We start from the raw sequence: 14367 nt of genomic DNA, 5'->3' as shown, positions 1-14367 counted from the left end.
TAGGACAGGGGTGGGCAAACTACGGCCCGCGGGCAATTGCCACCCCTGTGGCGCTGCAGGCCCAGCGCTGCTCGCGGAAGCGGCCAGCACCACGTCCCTGCAGCCCCCATGGGGGGGCAGGGGGGAGAGGGCTCTGTGCACTGCCCTCATCAGCAGGTACCGCCCCCTACAGCTCCCATTGGCTGGGAAGGGGGAACCGCGGCCAATGGCAGCTTCAGGGGAGGTACCCGCAGGTGAGGGCAGTGCATGGAGCCCTCTGTCCCTGTCTCTTCCTCCCCCCACCCTGAGGCCGCAGGGACGTGGTGCCAGCCGCTTCCGGGAGCGGCGCAGGGCTAGGGCAGGCAGGGAGCCTGTCTTAGCCCTGGTACGAGCCGCTCCCACCCCGGAGCTGCCCCAGGTAAGCAGCACCAGGCTGGAGCCTGCCCCCCAACCCCCTGCCCTGAGCCCTGTGCTGCACCCCTCCTGCGCCCTAACCCCTTGTCATGAGCCCCTCCCTGCACACCACACTCCCTCCTGCACCCCACCCCTCTGCCTCAGCCCTACAGTCATGGCCCTGCATGCAATTTCCCCATTCAGATGGGGCCCTCAGGCCAAAAAGTTTGCCCACCCCGACTTAGGATAACCCCACGCTGGGAATGGCAAGAATACACAGAGTCCCCTAACACTGCCCAAAATACTCCTCCTCCCCTAACAATAAGTGTCCCTCTCCCACCAGGAACCTCGTTATCTCTAGCTTGCTTCTTGCCTGCATATTTATACCTGCCCCTGGAAATTTCCACCACTTGCATCCGAAGAAGTGGGTATTCACCCACAAAAGCTCATGCTCCAAAACGTCTGTTAGTCTATAAGGTGCCACAGGATTTTTTTGCTGCTCTCACCAGGAACAACCGCCTCTCGGCACCCTACAGCCACACTTCCTGAGCAACAACCCCTCCCACTCTCTTCAACAACTTTCCTAAATACCCATCTCCCTCTGCGCCCAAAGCCCCTTATGCAATCCCCAAGACCTCCAGCGCCCCCTCAGCAACCCCCAAAGCTCCACAGCCTCCTCATCTTCCCAGAATGCCCCACGCCCCCCCAACACTCCCAGACTCCCCACCAGTTACTGCCACACCCCTCGCCAGTGCTGACCCCAGCCTCAGCACCACCTGACCAGACCCCTCCAGCAACCCGAGATCTCCCGTGCGGCCCCAATGGCCCCCTCCCCAAATCCCAGACCCCCCCCCGTGTGGCCCCTCCCCAATCCCAGACCCCCCCCCGTGCGGCCCCAATGGCCCAATCCCAGAGCCCCCCCCCCGTGCGGCCCCAATGGCCCCCTCCCCAATCCCAGACCCCCCCCCATGCGGCCCCTCCCCAATCCCGAACCCCCCCGTGGGGCCCCGACGGCCCCTCCCCAATCCCAGACCCCCCCCCCGTGCGGCCCCTCCCCAATCCCAGACCCCCCCGTGCGGCCTCAACGACCCCGCCCCCACCCCGCCGGGTGCCGCGCGGTGCCGTGACCCCCCCGACCGGCACTCGGAGCCCCGCGGGGGGGGGGTTCCGGCACCTGACGGGTGACGTCACATCCTGCCCCCCCCCGGCGCGCGGAGCCGGTTGGAAGCGGTTCCCCGCCCGCCCGCCGCACAGAAGCGCGGAGCCGGCCCCGCTCACGCCGCCGGCGCCATGGGGCTGAGCTAGGGGGCGCCGCGCCGCCGGGTGAGTCTGCGGGGCCGGGGAGCACGTGGGCGGCGGGTAGAGCCCGCGCCGGGCCGGGCCGGGCCGGGCCTGCCACGTGCCCGGAGCTGCGGCCGGGCCGGGCCCCGACTCCGCGCCCCGGAGGCCGCCGCGGGCGGGTGGCTGGGGACCCCCAGCACGTGCGAGGGGGGGTGATAGGAGCCTCCGCAATAACCCCCCAAATCGGGACCGCTGGTCACCCGGCTCCCGGGGCGAGGGCGGCCCGACCGCTCCGCGGGGTCCCAGGCTGGGCCCGGCCCCGTCCCAGGGCAGCTCCCGCCGGCGCGTGCTGCCTCCTGGCCGTGGCCCTGGGGCTCTGCCTTGGGCTTGGCCCGTCGCCATGGCCAGCGCGGCCGGTGCGGCTCCGGGCCCCGCGCCGGGCTCGCTGCGAACGGTGAGCCGAGCCGAGCAGCTCTGCCCTTGGTCCGGGACCGATCTCCCAGCCACAGCCCTGACACCGGCCTCCCCCCAGCGCCCCGGGACTGAGCGCCGGAATTCCTGCCCCTGTAAGGGCCCATCCATATTGTCCAATTTTTGAAGAAAAAAAATTCTCAGCACGTTTTTGCCCCCACTTTTTTGTTCTCTTTCATTCTTATATTTGCTTTAGGAGGTCCCCTCTCCTACTGTCCTCCCTGAGTTTTCTTGTTCCCTACTGGCCCTGCCCCTCCCTGACTCTGGATTGTAGGTACCTTTCAGAGTATTCTATCCAGCACTTCAGGTATGTCTGCACTGCCCACGTTCCCGCCCGGCCCTGGCAGCGCGGTGATGTGCGCAATGGAGTCGTGCTGCGTCGCGAGGGAGAACTCTCCCGGCAATAAAAAATAACTGCCCTGAACAAGGGGTGGAACAGGTGCGGCTCCCGGCGATAACGCGCTCTCTAGGTTGGCGCTTTTCAGCACTAAAACTTTTGTAGCTCAGGGGTGTGTTTTTTTCACACCTCTGAATGACAAAGTTTTAGCGCTGAAAGTGGCAGGTAGACACAGCCTCAGACATAGGAGCCTTTCAGGTTTCAGTTCTGGTGAAGGACCGAGGAACCCTATGTATTTCCATGTCTCCTTGTGTTTTTCCACTCAAATGGGAGGATTTCACAGAATTGGCCTATAACAAGTCCTAGTCAAAGCGATAAGGAACAAGAAGAGCTGAGCTACAGACTGTGTTAGATTTACTTACCTTTGGAATATAACTGAATTTAAATTTTAGTTAAATACCAAGCACATTTGTCTTTTACTTAGGTGTAAAAATTACCTTCAGCCAATAGGAATGCTTTCATGGAACCTGTGGAATAAGGTAGGGTACATAAGAATGGCTGTACTGGGTCAGACCAAACGTCCATCTAGCCCAGTATCTGTCTACCGACAGTGGCCAGTGCCAGGTGCCCCAGAGGGGGTGGACCTAACAGGCAATGATCAAGTGATCTCTCTCCTGCCATCCATCTCCACCCTCCGATGAACAGAGGCTAGGGACACCATTCCTTACCCAGCCTGGCTAATAGCCATTAATGGACTTAACCTCCATGAATTTATCCAGTTCTTTTAAAAGCTGTTATAGTCCTAGCCTTCACAACCTCCTCAGGCAAGGAGTTCTGCTTGTTGACTGTGCGCTGTGTGAAGAAGAACTTCTTTTTATTTGTTTTAAACCTGCTGCCCATTAATTTCATTTGGTGCCCCCTAGTTCTTATATTATGGGAACAAGTAAATAACTTTTCCTTATTTACTTTCTCCAAATCACTCATGATTTTATAGACCTCTGTCATATCCCCCCCTTAGTCTCCTCTTTTCCAGGCTGAAAAGTCCTAGCCTCTTAATCTCTAGAATGATTTAAATCATTAAATGGAAAGTCTTGATTTAAATAATCTGTTTTAATCAACTTTGCTATTTAGACTTCAGTTATTTTCTAAAGAAAGGTGCATTCTCATTGGTTTATAAAACCATTAAAATATGTTAACTGGAATTTAATTAAACACATTAAATAGCATATACAATTTATTTTTATTGAACAAAACAACCTTAACTGTCTTGGATACATAAACTTCTCTTATCCAAACATGTTTCACATTTACAACTAAATTATAAGAAGTTTAGGCCTTAACACATTTTGTATTAAATTTGGATTTCATTTTAAACAGTTTTTTTTTAAAAACCTTATAATTTAAATGACAAAATAAAAAAAATCCAATTTAACTAAAAAGATCTGATTTTTTTATTGTTTAAAAAAAAATAGATTTTTATCCAGCCTGAAATGTGGTCTTTTCTGTACATAAAAGTTGTACAGAAAAGATTTAGTTAACTTGGTGCATTTCCCTTGTGTGAGCATTCTTGTTTATGTCTACATTGGCAATTGAGCAACAAAACTTTTGTCTTTCAGAGGTGTTAACCATCCCCCGAAAGACAAAAGTTTTGCCATGACAAGTTAGGCGCTCCTGCTGACAACGCAAATGCTGCTCATTGGGGGTGGAAGTTTTTTGTCAGCAGGAGAGTCGACAAAATAGCAGCCTATATTGCATGACTTTTAGCAACACAGCCATGTCTCTAAAAGCTGTGTAGTGTAGACATAGCCTAAGTGTGCTTTACATGAGTGACTGAAGCTATTTTAATATAAAGTGTTCTTATATCAATTTAAGAGGGTCCACTTGAGGGCTACACTGATTTAATTAAACACGTTTCTAAACAGATTTATTCAAATTTAGTACAATTTTTGTGTGTATACAAAACCTGAAATGCTTACATAGCCTCTCTCATCCTGAAGGATCACAAACCAATTTATAACTACTGCATTCTATACATTCCACTTGTCACTGAAATGCTGCCACTTCTGCGGTGAAACATGTCTTTGAGAACAGTTCACAGTAACACCTCACCACAATTTAAGACAGGCAGTGAAGAAAACTATGACCATTTGAAACTTCCTGGGAATTGTAGGTAGGCAGAATGTAATTAGCTAAAGTGAGATTTAGCCAGGGCTCTAGTTGCTTATACTCTTGCATACTGTCACTGTTTTAGTGACCACAGGGGTCAAGACTTTGCTTTTACATCTCATTCCAAAAGCACTCACTGCAAATCTGGCACTTCCAATCACCCAGTACTCCTAACATCAGGTACAGACACTAATTCAGAGGGAAGAACACCACTTCCTGCAACCCCCTGAATTTTCCCCATCCAAGGACTGCTGAAGAAGCTTGTCCATGGTTTCTGAGGTCTAATAAAATCAGAACTGGAGGTGGTATTCAGCAGCAAAACCCTGAGGAAAACTGCTCTGATAGTGCTCCTGTGAAGTGCTTTTCAGGAATCATCAAATTCAATCAAAAGTACGAAATAGCTACCTGAGAAACCTGGATTTGAAGAATGCAGGCTTCAGTAACACCTTGGTCTTTCAGCAGCTTGACACAGGTGTTAATAAATGTAAAATGTTTTCAATTTCTCCAGTATCATTAATTGAATTACATATATTAATTAAGTGACTGCACTCTTAACCCCAGATATAACCTGAATTAGTGTCTGGCTAACTCTGTTGTAGGGTAGCGAGTATTCTCATTAACAAATCCCTTGAATTTTGCTCCTTGATTAAACTTCACCTTTATGTATAACTGAGGCAATACTGTGACTTCCTTATGACATCAGGTACGTTCTTACTGTTCAGTAAAACTGCAATTTATACCTATGCAACCATGAGTTTTGCAAGAAATGTATTCCCTGTAAGGAACCTTCATATCTGTGTCAGTTTTGATAGGATATGGTTCAGCTGAGTTTAAGAACTTAAAAACTCACCTGATGTTCAAGTTTTCCAGTTGTATTTAGACCTTTCATTGTTTTCTTGTATGTTTTCAAATTTATTTAAAAGCATCTATCCCAACTGGCTCCTAGTATTTATGTAACTGAAGTATATAATCATGGATGATAATTCCAAACTATAACCACTTTAAACTCAACAGACTAAACCCCGTTAGCAACAACGCAGCAAAATAACCTCTCTCAAACATCCACGCTCTATCCCTCAACCCATCTCCTTAGCAAAGGCCTGGGAATGAGCTTGACGTGAGCCCTGCAGCATCTTCCGAAGGTCAATAAATCACCGTTTTATCAGACCACGAAGGAGATCATGTTCAAGCATTGAGAACCCTTCAAGGACCCAGCCACCAACCTCTGCTATTTGGAGTTGTTGCGGTATATCACAAGGCAGAGAGAGACACTTCATTAGCTAGGTTCCAAACCATTTAGGGCTTTATGGGTCTAAATTAACAATCTAAACTCCATCAGAAAACTAATTGGAAGCTAGTGTACTCACGGAGTGCTCAGCGTGCTCTCTCTGTGGATGGCCACTGGGCAGGCATGCCACTGCATTCTGCATTAAACTATGCTAAACGCCCATACATCAGAAGCTTAGGATGTTTGTATCTGAATAGTTCTCTTATCTTTTCCATTTTATTTTTCAGAACAAATGGCAGATCTTACTCTGAATTCTTGGATAGTATCTTTAGCAACTGAGACAAAAGAGTCTTCTAATTTAACTCCTTCAATCCACTAATTTGCTTCTTTCCCTTCCTTCTCTGTACTGATGTTTGGTAATCACCAATCACAAATTTGCATGATTGATCAACTTTCACATTTACTACCTTTATAGTCAGACACAACCACCAAGTGAATTCAGCATTGTCAAAACTGAAAAATAAGATGAGCTAGGTAGCTTTGCACAGAACCATATTATCAGATACCGTGTCCAACTTCCAGAAGTTCCCGAATTCTAGAAAGCCAAGGCCCCTCACAAGTTACAGCTTTACCTACTGCGTCCCCCACTCTCCACATGAACATTCAGTGATAGTTAGTTAACCCACTAGGTATGCCTTTGTCATTGGTAATCACTCCATCCATTTCCTCTTCCCCTCTAGGCTTCTATCTGGACAGTTCTAAATCTTTGGTTTCCTGATAAGCAAACCTTGATGTTGTTATCACTTCCCTTTTAAGTTCTTAGACTAGTTAGTTTTTATTAATAGGTTCTAATTTTTGTTTCAATTTAAAATAAAAAGATTTCCAATATATGGTCATGTAATTATGTCAGAATGTCACAGAAGTACCAAAAATGAAAAAAGCAATAACATCCCCTGAAAAAATCCACTGTGCTTGGGTTTTTAACAACATTGCTACTCCTAATAATAAGTTCCATGCTTAGTGATTATAGCTTCAGACCATCTGATCATAGTTATTCAAGTCTAATGTTTTAATTGTTTTTCCTTGTGGTTTATTATATTATATTCAAAATATTATATTTTGAATGCTGAGAAGTCTGGTTCAGTTGTTGCGTAGTTCTAGAAAAAACAGCTGTGAAAACATTTATCACTTTGTATTGTCAGAGTGGTGTAGTGTTTAGTCTCAACTTTCTTGGTTTGCCAGTGCAACTGAAACTAAATTTCAACTATTGTTTTAATCCCCCCCTTTTTATTGCAGGGGACTCAGAAGCTGAATCTAGTCCGCACTGAATTTTCAGACAGGTTAGCCATGCTTTTTTGTGAGCAACTACATTTGAAAGCATTGCTGCTTTTCTTCAATTACCTTTTAGAATAAAGTTGACTTTTGTAAAACATTGTCCTCCTAGGGTAGATGATGAGATTACTTTTTAACTTGTGAAAAACAGATGGCCACATCTGTTTTACTCTTTTTTTTTTTAACTTCTTGACGAGTTAGATACTGTAAGTTGCAATTACTTATGCTTCTGCTGTTCTCAATCTGTGGATCTTTACTCTTTTCTTCACTTTGGGTTTATGTGCACTTGACTTTTTTACCTAGGCTGAGCCCTAACATAATGCACAAACTTCTGTAGAAAGGAATAAATGTTTGGGCACTTTTGAGGGTAGCTTTCACCGTGTGTTTACTGCTGTGAGTTAATTGGCAATCAGTCCACTTGAGAGGCTTTTTTTTTTTTTTTTTTAAAGTCTAGTGTAGACATATCCTTCAGGAGCCAAAGAGAGGGATTTCACTTGTGAACTTAACGATATCTGGTTTAACTTCTCGTTTTCTGCTGGTAATTCTGTAATCAGCTAGGATCATCTCTCCCTTTCCCCTCCGATTCCTTTTGATTGTTAAGGTGGCTTGCTTGTGTATGATAGATGTCCAGCATTTTGTACAGTGTCACGCCTGGTCTACACTAGAAAATTAGGTTGGTTTAACTATGATGGTCAGGGGTGTGAAAAATGCACACCCCAGAGCGGTGACGTTAAGCCGACCGAAGTCCCTGTGTAGATGGCGCTAGGTTGACAGAATAACTCTTTCGTTGGCCTAGCTACTGCCTCTCGAGGTGGATTACTTACGCTGATGGAGAATCTCTCCTGTTGGCACAGGTAGCGGCTACACTGAAGCACTGCAGCGGTGCAGCTGTGCTATTGTAGTGTTTTAGACAAGTCCTCAGTGTAGTCACCTGTGGGAGGAACTCTGTGTCTATTTAATAGCACGTGTCAATGCTACCCAGCAGTTTAGGGCGGCAAGTGAAAAATGCTGTACTAATAACAATACTGAGCACTTCACAAAAGTGGTTAAGCATTGTTAAACCTGTGTTAGATGGGGAAGCTGAGGCACAGAGAGGTTAAATGACTTGCCCAGGGTCGCATAGCAAGTGGTAGAGCTGAGAGAAAAACCAAGGCCTTCTGTCAGTCCAGTGCTGTGTCTCCTGGCCCATGCTGCGTCCTGTTACTTGTATACTGCCAACTATATGTGAGGTGCTTTAACAATAGGTAAGAAGGCACAGACTCTTGCCTCAAAGAACTAAACGTCTAGCTAGAGAATGCACAAACATAGGAATGGTGGAGCGAGAAGTGACAAAAGCAGTCTGGTTTAGTGATCTGCTCAGGCCTAATTTTATAGCCCAACCCAGAAGCTGACCCAAGAGTGCCTAGTATTTTCAGAACCCATAGGACCCAAACCTTTGTCAGCGCTACTGCCACCTCATCCTTGGGGCTTGGATTGGTGGGGGCTTCCTGCTTCCTGCTCCCTGTGCCTGTGATCCATCTCTGGTCATCTCTTGCCCTTGGAGTTGTCATGGCAGTGGCTGCGTGTCCCGCTTCTGCCAGATACTGCTGCTTTGCTGAGCTGTGTGTGCTGTGGAGTGAGAATTGTAGTGACTCATTGGCATGCTCGCTCTGCAGCACACAAAACGCGCACCAACGTGGGTGGTAGTTGGCAGGAGTGGGGCACACAGCTGCCCCTGTGCTGGCCCCCCAGGCAGGAGGAGGTGAACAGAGATGACTCACGGGAGCCCCAGAGGTTCAGGTTATTTTTCAGATCTGACCTGATGCTAATATGTTTAAACAGTGAAGTTTGGAATACATTTTGCCTTGGTTTTTTAATATTCAGTAGCAATTGCAGGGGAAATTTTAGGAAGGCAGAATGTAATTACCAAAATAGGAATTTGGTTAGCATATTTGGGTTAGCATTTCTAATCTTGTGAAAAATTCCACAGGATCTGGACCTTACTTTTTCTTCTTATAGAAAGCACCTCTAAGAAGATAGTTCCCCCAGTCACCTGGCTTGGGCACCAGTTCAGTACTGGTTCAGAGAAGAATCATGCATTGTTCTTATTATTTGTATTATCATAACTGTACAAACAGAACAAAAGAGAGTTCCTGGCCAAAGATCAAGTCAAGTCATCAACACAATTTGTTGTAGAAACTGATTTTCCTTGCAGGTCTTCTCTCTCAGTACTGAGCTGGGCTGACCCTGCTTAAGCTCTGAGATAATGGTCCAATTTAATAAATGGTTGTCGAATACACCTGTTGTACCAACTTCAAGAAGTCTTCACTCCCATCTGGCACTAGAAGTAGTAGAAATTATAGTGTTTGAAGTATGAACCAGTGTTGAAACAGCCAAAGGTGTTGAATTGTTCATTTTCCTATCCAGTCATCCGTGTTCTAGCTTCTGCTGTTCTGGAAATTGTTTGTTTATGGGAAATGCCACTTTCCATTTACACTCTTTCTTCCACTCTACTTCCGTACTAAATGTTTGTAACTCTCACATTTCTCATCCATTTCTGGTCTCTTCTATTTCACTGATTACTAAATATTTTTGGCTTTTTGGCTTTTCCAATGCCTATTTCAACAATGAATAAATGAATTGTTTTAGAACATTAGTCTGGAAGGTGAGTTACAGATTTTTTCAAGTGGAATAGTAATTTATTATACCTGTCTTTTGTGCAGTGATGTTGCTAGGCCTTTGACTTTCTGAGGTTCTTGTATGGCTCCGTATTGTAGTATCTGAGTGCCTCAGAATCTTTTAATGTATTTATCCACCCAACATCTCTATGGACTAGAAAAATGCTATTATTCCCATTTTATAGATGGGGAACCGAGGCACAAATATACTAAGGCCAATGTATTTAGGCACTTAAATACCTTCAAATATCTGGACTTAAGTTATTTGCCCAAGGACACATAGGAAGTCCATGGTAAAGCCAGGAGTTGAAATGGGACAATGCAAGTTCCAGGCTAGCGACCTAACCACTGGACCATCCTTCCTTTTCTGGAGGACTTCAGATCCTCATGATGCTGCCTCTTTGTCAAATAGAAAAAGGAGTTAGATTTTACACTTTTGCTTGGCTAAAGTTAGTTTTAGGAAGTAGACATAAGCTCTTACCTCTAGAAGCGCTGAATTCAACAACTTGTGCCTTATCAGATTTAAAGAAAACCCAGGGGAAATGTTCTAAAACTTTCCTTACTGAATTTCCAGGGGCTTGTCGACTCCTGCCCCGCAAGGGGTCCAGTGGAGTCCGGCCCACACCGTCCTCTTGACTGTCCTGGCTGGGACATTCAACTTCCCTCCATTCCAGAGACTTTTGGGGTGGTGCAGGTCCTTATTCGCCTGACGGCACTGCCTTCTCCTAGGAGGGACGAGGCACCAGTGATAACCTGGCCACCTATTCCATCTAAGGGCAAGCGGCGATGATGTCACACTGCTCCCCGTCTCCTCTGTGCCAGTCCTCGGTGCCGGCCAACCACATTGGGGGGACCACACCAATCCCCAGAGGCCCGGGACCGCTCATCGGCACCACCCGTACTGCTCCTCTGTGGTCTTCTTTTTTGGAGACCTCGGAGTCTGAAGCAGAGTCCTATTGTCCAGCAGCAGGAGGTCTAGGTCTCGGCAACACCGCCAGCCTCCTCTGACGCCGTGGCCAACTCACTGGCAACCACCAGCTCAGTGGCCCTTTTGGACTTGCTGGGCCTAGCATCTAGCCCAGGTTCAGAGCCAGGCGTTGAGATCCAGGTCAGTGTTGGTTGTGTCAGCATCCTTCGCCCCCTCGCAGCAGCTGGCACCGGAGACGACGCCAGTACATCTGCCTGCCGCTCTGTACTTGGCGCCGGCAATAAGCAGCCCAGTGAACAACATGACCCTCTTGTCGCCGAGGGCAGTGACCAAGGCCACGTGCTGCTGCTCTCGTCTTCGTCCTCCCCAGATGAGGCCGTTGTGGGCACTTGGAGGATAGCAGGGTCCTGCAACCGTTGTTGCACAGCGTGGCCCAGAACCTGGGGATCCAGGCAGAGGAGCTGGTAGAGGATGCTGATCCCATGGTGGACATCCTCACCCCCTCTGGGCCCTCGCATATTGTGCTGCCACTCATCAAAACTATAAACGAGACCACAGACTCCGGCCTCTTTGCTCCCCACAGCAGGGGTGGGCAAACTTTTTGGCCTGAGGGCCACATTGGGGTTGTGCAACTGTATGGAGGGCCGGGTAGGGAAGGCTGTGCCTCCCCAAACAGCCTGGCCCCATCCCATCCGCCCCCTCCCACTTCCCACCCCCTGACTGCCCCCCTCTGAACCCCCAACCCATCCAACCCCCCCTGCTTCTTGTCCCCTGACTGTCCCGACCCCTATCCACACTCCCACCCCCTATCCAACCGCCTTCTGGGTCTCGTCCCCTGAGCACCCCCTCCCGGGACCCCCTGCCTTTAATGGCCCCCCCGGATCCCACCCCCTTATCCAACCCCCCCGCTCCCTGTCCCCTGATTGCCCTCCCAACCCCCATCCCCATCCCCTGACAGGCCCCCGGGGACTCCCACTCCCAACCTCCCTGTTCCCCATCCCCTGACCGCCCCCCCAGAACCTCTGCCCCATCCAACCACCCCCTCCTCCCTGACTGCCCCCCAGGATCCCCGCTCCCTTACCCCCTCCCCCACTCCCTGCCCCCTTACCAGCAGCAGGAGCTTGCAGCTGCGACAGCTGGCCAGAGCCAGCTGCACTCCCCACGCTGCCCAGCGGGAGCAGCGGACCACAGCACGGCCCGCACGGCGGCATGGCTGCGGTGGAGGGAGGATAGCGCGGGAGGGGCCGGGGACTAGGCTCCCCTGCTGGGAGGTCAGGGGCCGGGCAGGACGGTCCTGCGGGCTGGATGTGGCCCGTGGCCATAGTTTGCCCACATCTGCCCTACAGCGAAGAGGAACGAGAGGCGCTATTTCGTCCCCTCAAAGGGATACGAGCATCTCTATACTCACCCTCCACCTGACTCTTCGGTGGTGGATGCTGCAAACCAAAGTGAATGTCAGGGGTTTCAGGGATCCTCCCCTAAAAATTGGGAGGTGAAAAAGGTGGACTTGTTCGGAAGAAAAGTCTATTCCACCGGTGATTTGCAGCTCTGCATTTCAGACCAGCAGGCCATCATTAGTAGGTACTCCTTTACCAACTGCAGAGCGATGGCCAAGTTTGCCACGCTGTTACCACCAGACTCCCGTTCAGAATCTAATGCCTTGTTGGAGGAAGGCAAACTCATTGCAAGGAGGCCCTAGAAGGCGGCTCTTCACAGTGCCAATGCGCCTGCCCAACCATGGCTATGGGGTTGCCCATGAGAAGGTCCTCTTGGCTCCAGGTCTCTGGACTCCCTCATGAAATCCAACAGACCATTCAAGACCTACCCTTTGAAGGTCAGGCCCTATTCTCTGAAAAGGCAGACAGGAGACTGCACAGTTTAAAAGACTCGAGAGCCACCCTCATGTCCCTGGGCATACACCCCCCCGCTACGCAGCACAGGCATTTCAGGCTGCAGCCTTCTCTGCCATTTTACCAGCAAAAACTACAGGACGATTCCCGGAGGAGGAATAGGGGCTGCAGGAAGAGGCTGCATCTGTCCTCAGCCCAGAGCTCTGGCCAGACCAAGCCTCCTTGGGGCCAGAAACAGGTCTTTTGAAGGCACGCACGAGGACAGCGCACCAGCTCAGGAACTGGATCCACCCCGCCGTACCTTCTCGTCATGACTATCCCTTTTCTACCCTGCGAGGGCCTGCATTACATCGGACCGCTGGGTACTACGCACGGTAGAAAGGGGATATTTGCTCCAATTCTATGCCCTCCCGCCCCTCCACATCCTCCTTCAGGGACCCTTCTCATGAGCAACTCCTTATACAGGAGGTGCACTCGCTCCTCTCGCTGGGAGCGGTGGAAGAGGTTCCTCGGGGGAAATGGTTTCTATTCCCGGTATTTCCTAATACCGAAAGCCAAGGGTGGGTTGAGGCCCATTCTAGACCTACACGAACTCAAAAAGTTCATATAGAAACTCAAGTTCCGCATGGTCTCTCTAGCCTCCATCATCCCCTCGCTGGATCCAGGGGACTGGTTCGCCGCCCTCGACTTGATTTGAAGGACGCGTACTTTCATATAGCGATAACTCCGCCCCACAGGAAATACCTCAGGTTTGTGGTGAACAACAAGCACTGCCAGTTCACGGTCCTCCTGTTCGGCCTGTCAGCAGCACCTCAAGTGTTTACCAAGTGCCTGGCAGTCACGGCCATGTTTCTGCGCAGGCAGCAGGTATAGGTGTTCCCATATCTTGATGACTGGCTCATCAAGGGCCACTCCAGGTCTCAAGTGGAGGCACAATTTGACTTCATAAGAGCAACGTTTGATGAACTGGGCCTTCTTCTGAATGAGGCAACATCAGTGCTGTCCCCGGTTCAGAGGAGAGAGTTTATAGGGGCAGTGCAGGACTCAACACAAGCCAGGGCATACCTCCTGGAAGCAAGGTTTTGGGCCCTCGGCGACATCATTTGAGGTCTCGGGCAGTTCCCCACCACCACCACAAGGAATTGCCTGAATCTTCCAAGACACATGGCTGCCTGTACCTTCATGGTGCAGCATGCCAGACTCAGACTTCGACTCCTTCAGTTGTGGCTAGTGTCGGTGTATCGGCCAGTCTGGGACAGCTTGGACAGGATTGTAACCCTGCCTCGTCCTGCCCTCGACACTCTTCTGTGGTGCTCGACCCACAGCTGGTTTGTGTGTGGGGGCGGGGCGGTCTTCTTCACCAGCCGACAGCCGTCTCTCTCACTAGTGACAGATGTGTCAGCCTTGGGCTGGGGAGCACATATGGGGGACCTCAGGACTCAAGGCCTCTGGTCTCAGGCGGATCTCGCTCTTCACATTAATGTCAGAGAGCTGAGAGCGGTGTGCTTGGCATGCCAGACTTTCTGAGCCCACTCAACAGGGAGACGTATATCCATAATGACAGACAACACCACGTGATGTTTTATATCAACAAATGGGGGTGCATGCTCCTCTCCCCTGTGCCAGGAAGCTCTCATGCTGTGGGACTTCTGTGTAGAGCACTCGATATACCTGCAAGCATCATACCTTTCTGGGGTACAGAACGAGTTGGCGGACTATCTCAGCAGGTCATTCCACAGCCACGA

General features: G+C 49.7%; 1 protein-coding gene across 1 annotated transcript in view; it reads left to right on the top strand.

Annotated features, from left to right (window-relative positions):
* The first annotated feature begins 1585 nt into the window (after window positions 1-1585).
* Window positions 1586-14367, top strand: part of ATP13A3 (ATPase 13A3) — a 110571-nt gene continuing 97789 nt past the window's right edge. Inside the window, exon 1 of the mRNA XM_045030653.1 lies at window positions 1586-1695. The gene's annotated coding sequence lies outside the window, so the exon portion shown is untranslated. The remainder of the gene's footprint in view (window positions 1696-14367) is intronic.

Source organism: Mauremys mutica, chromosome 9 (assembly GCF_020497125.1).
Source record: "Mauremys mutica isolate MM-2020 ecotype Southern chromosome 9, ASM2049712v1, whole genome shotgun sequence".
In the NCBI taxonomy this organism is placed as follows: Eukaryota; Metazoa; Chordata; order Testudines; family Geoemydidae; genus Mauremys; species Mauremys mutica.
This window is presented reverse-complemented; position numbering and strand designations above follow the sequence as displayed.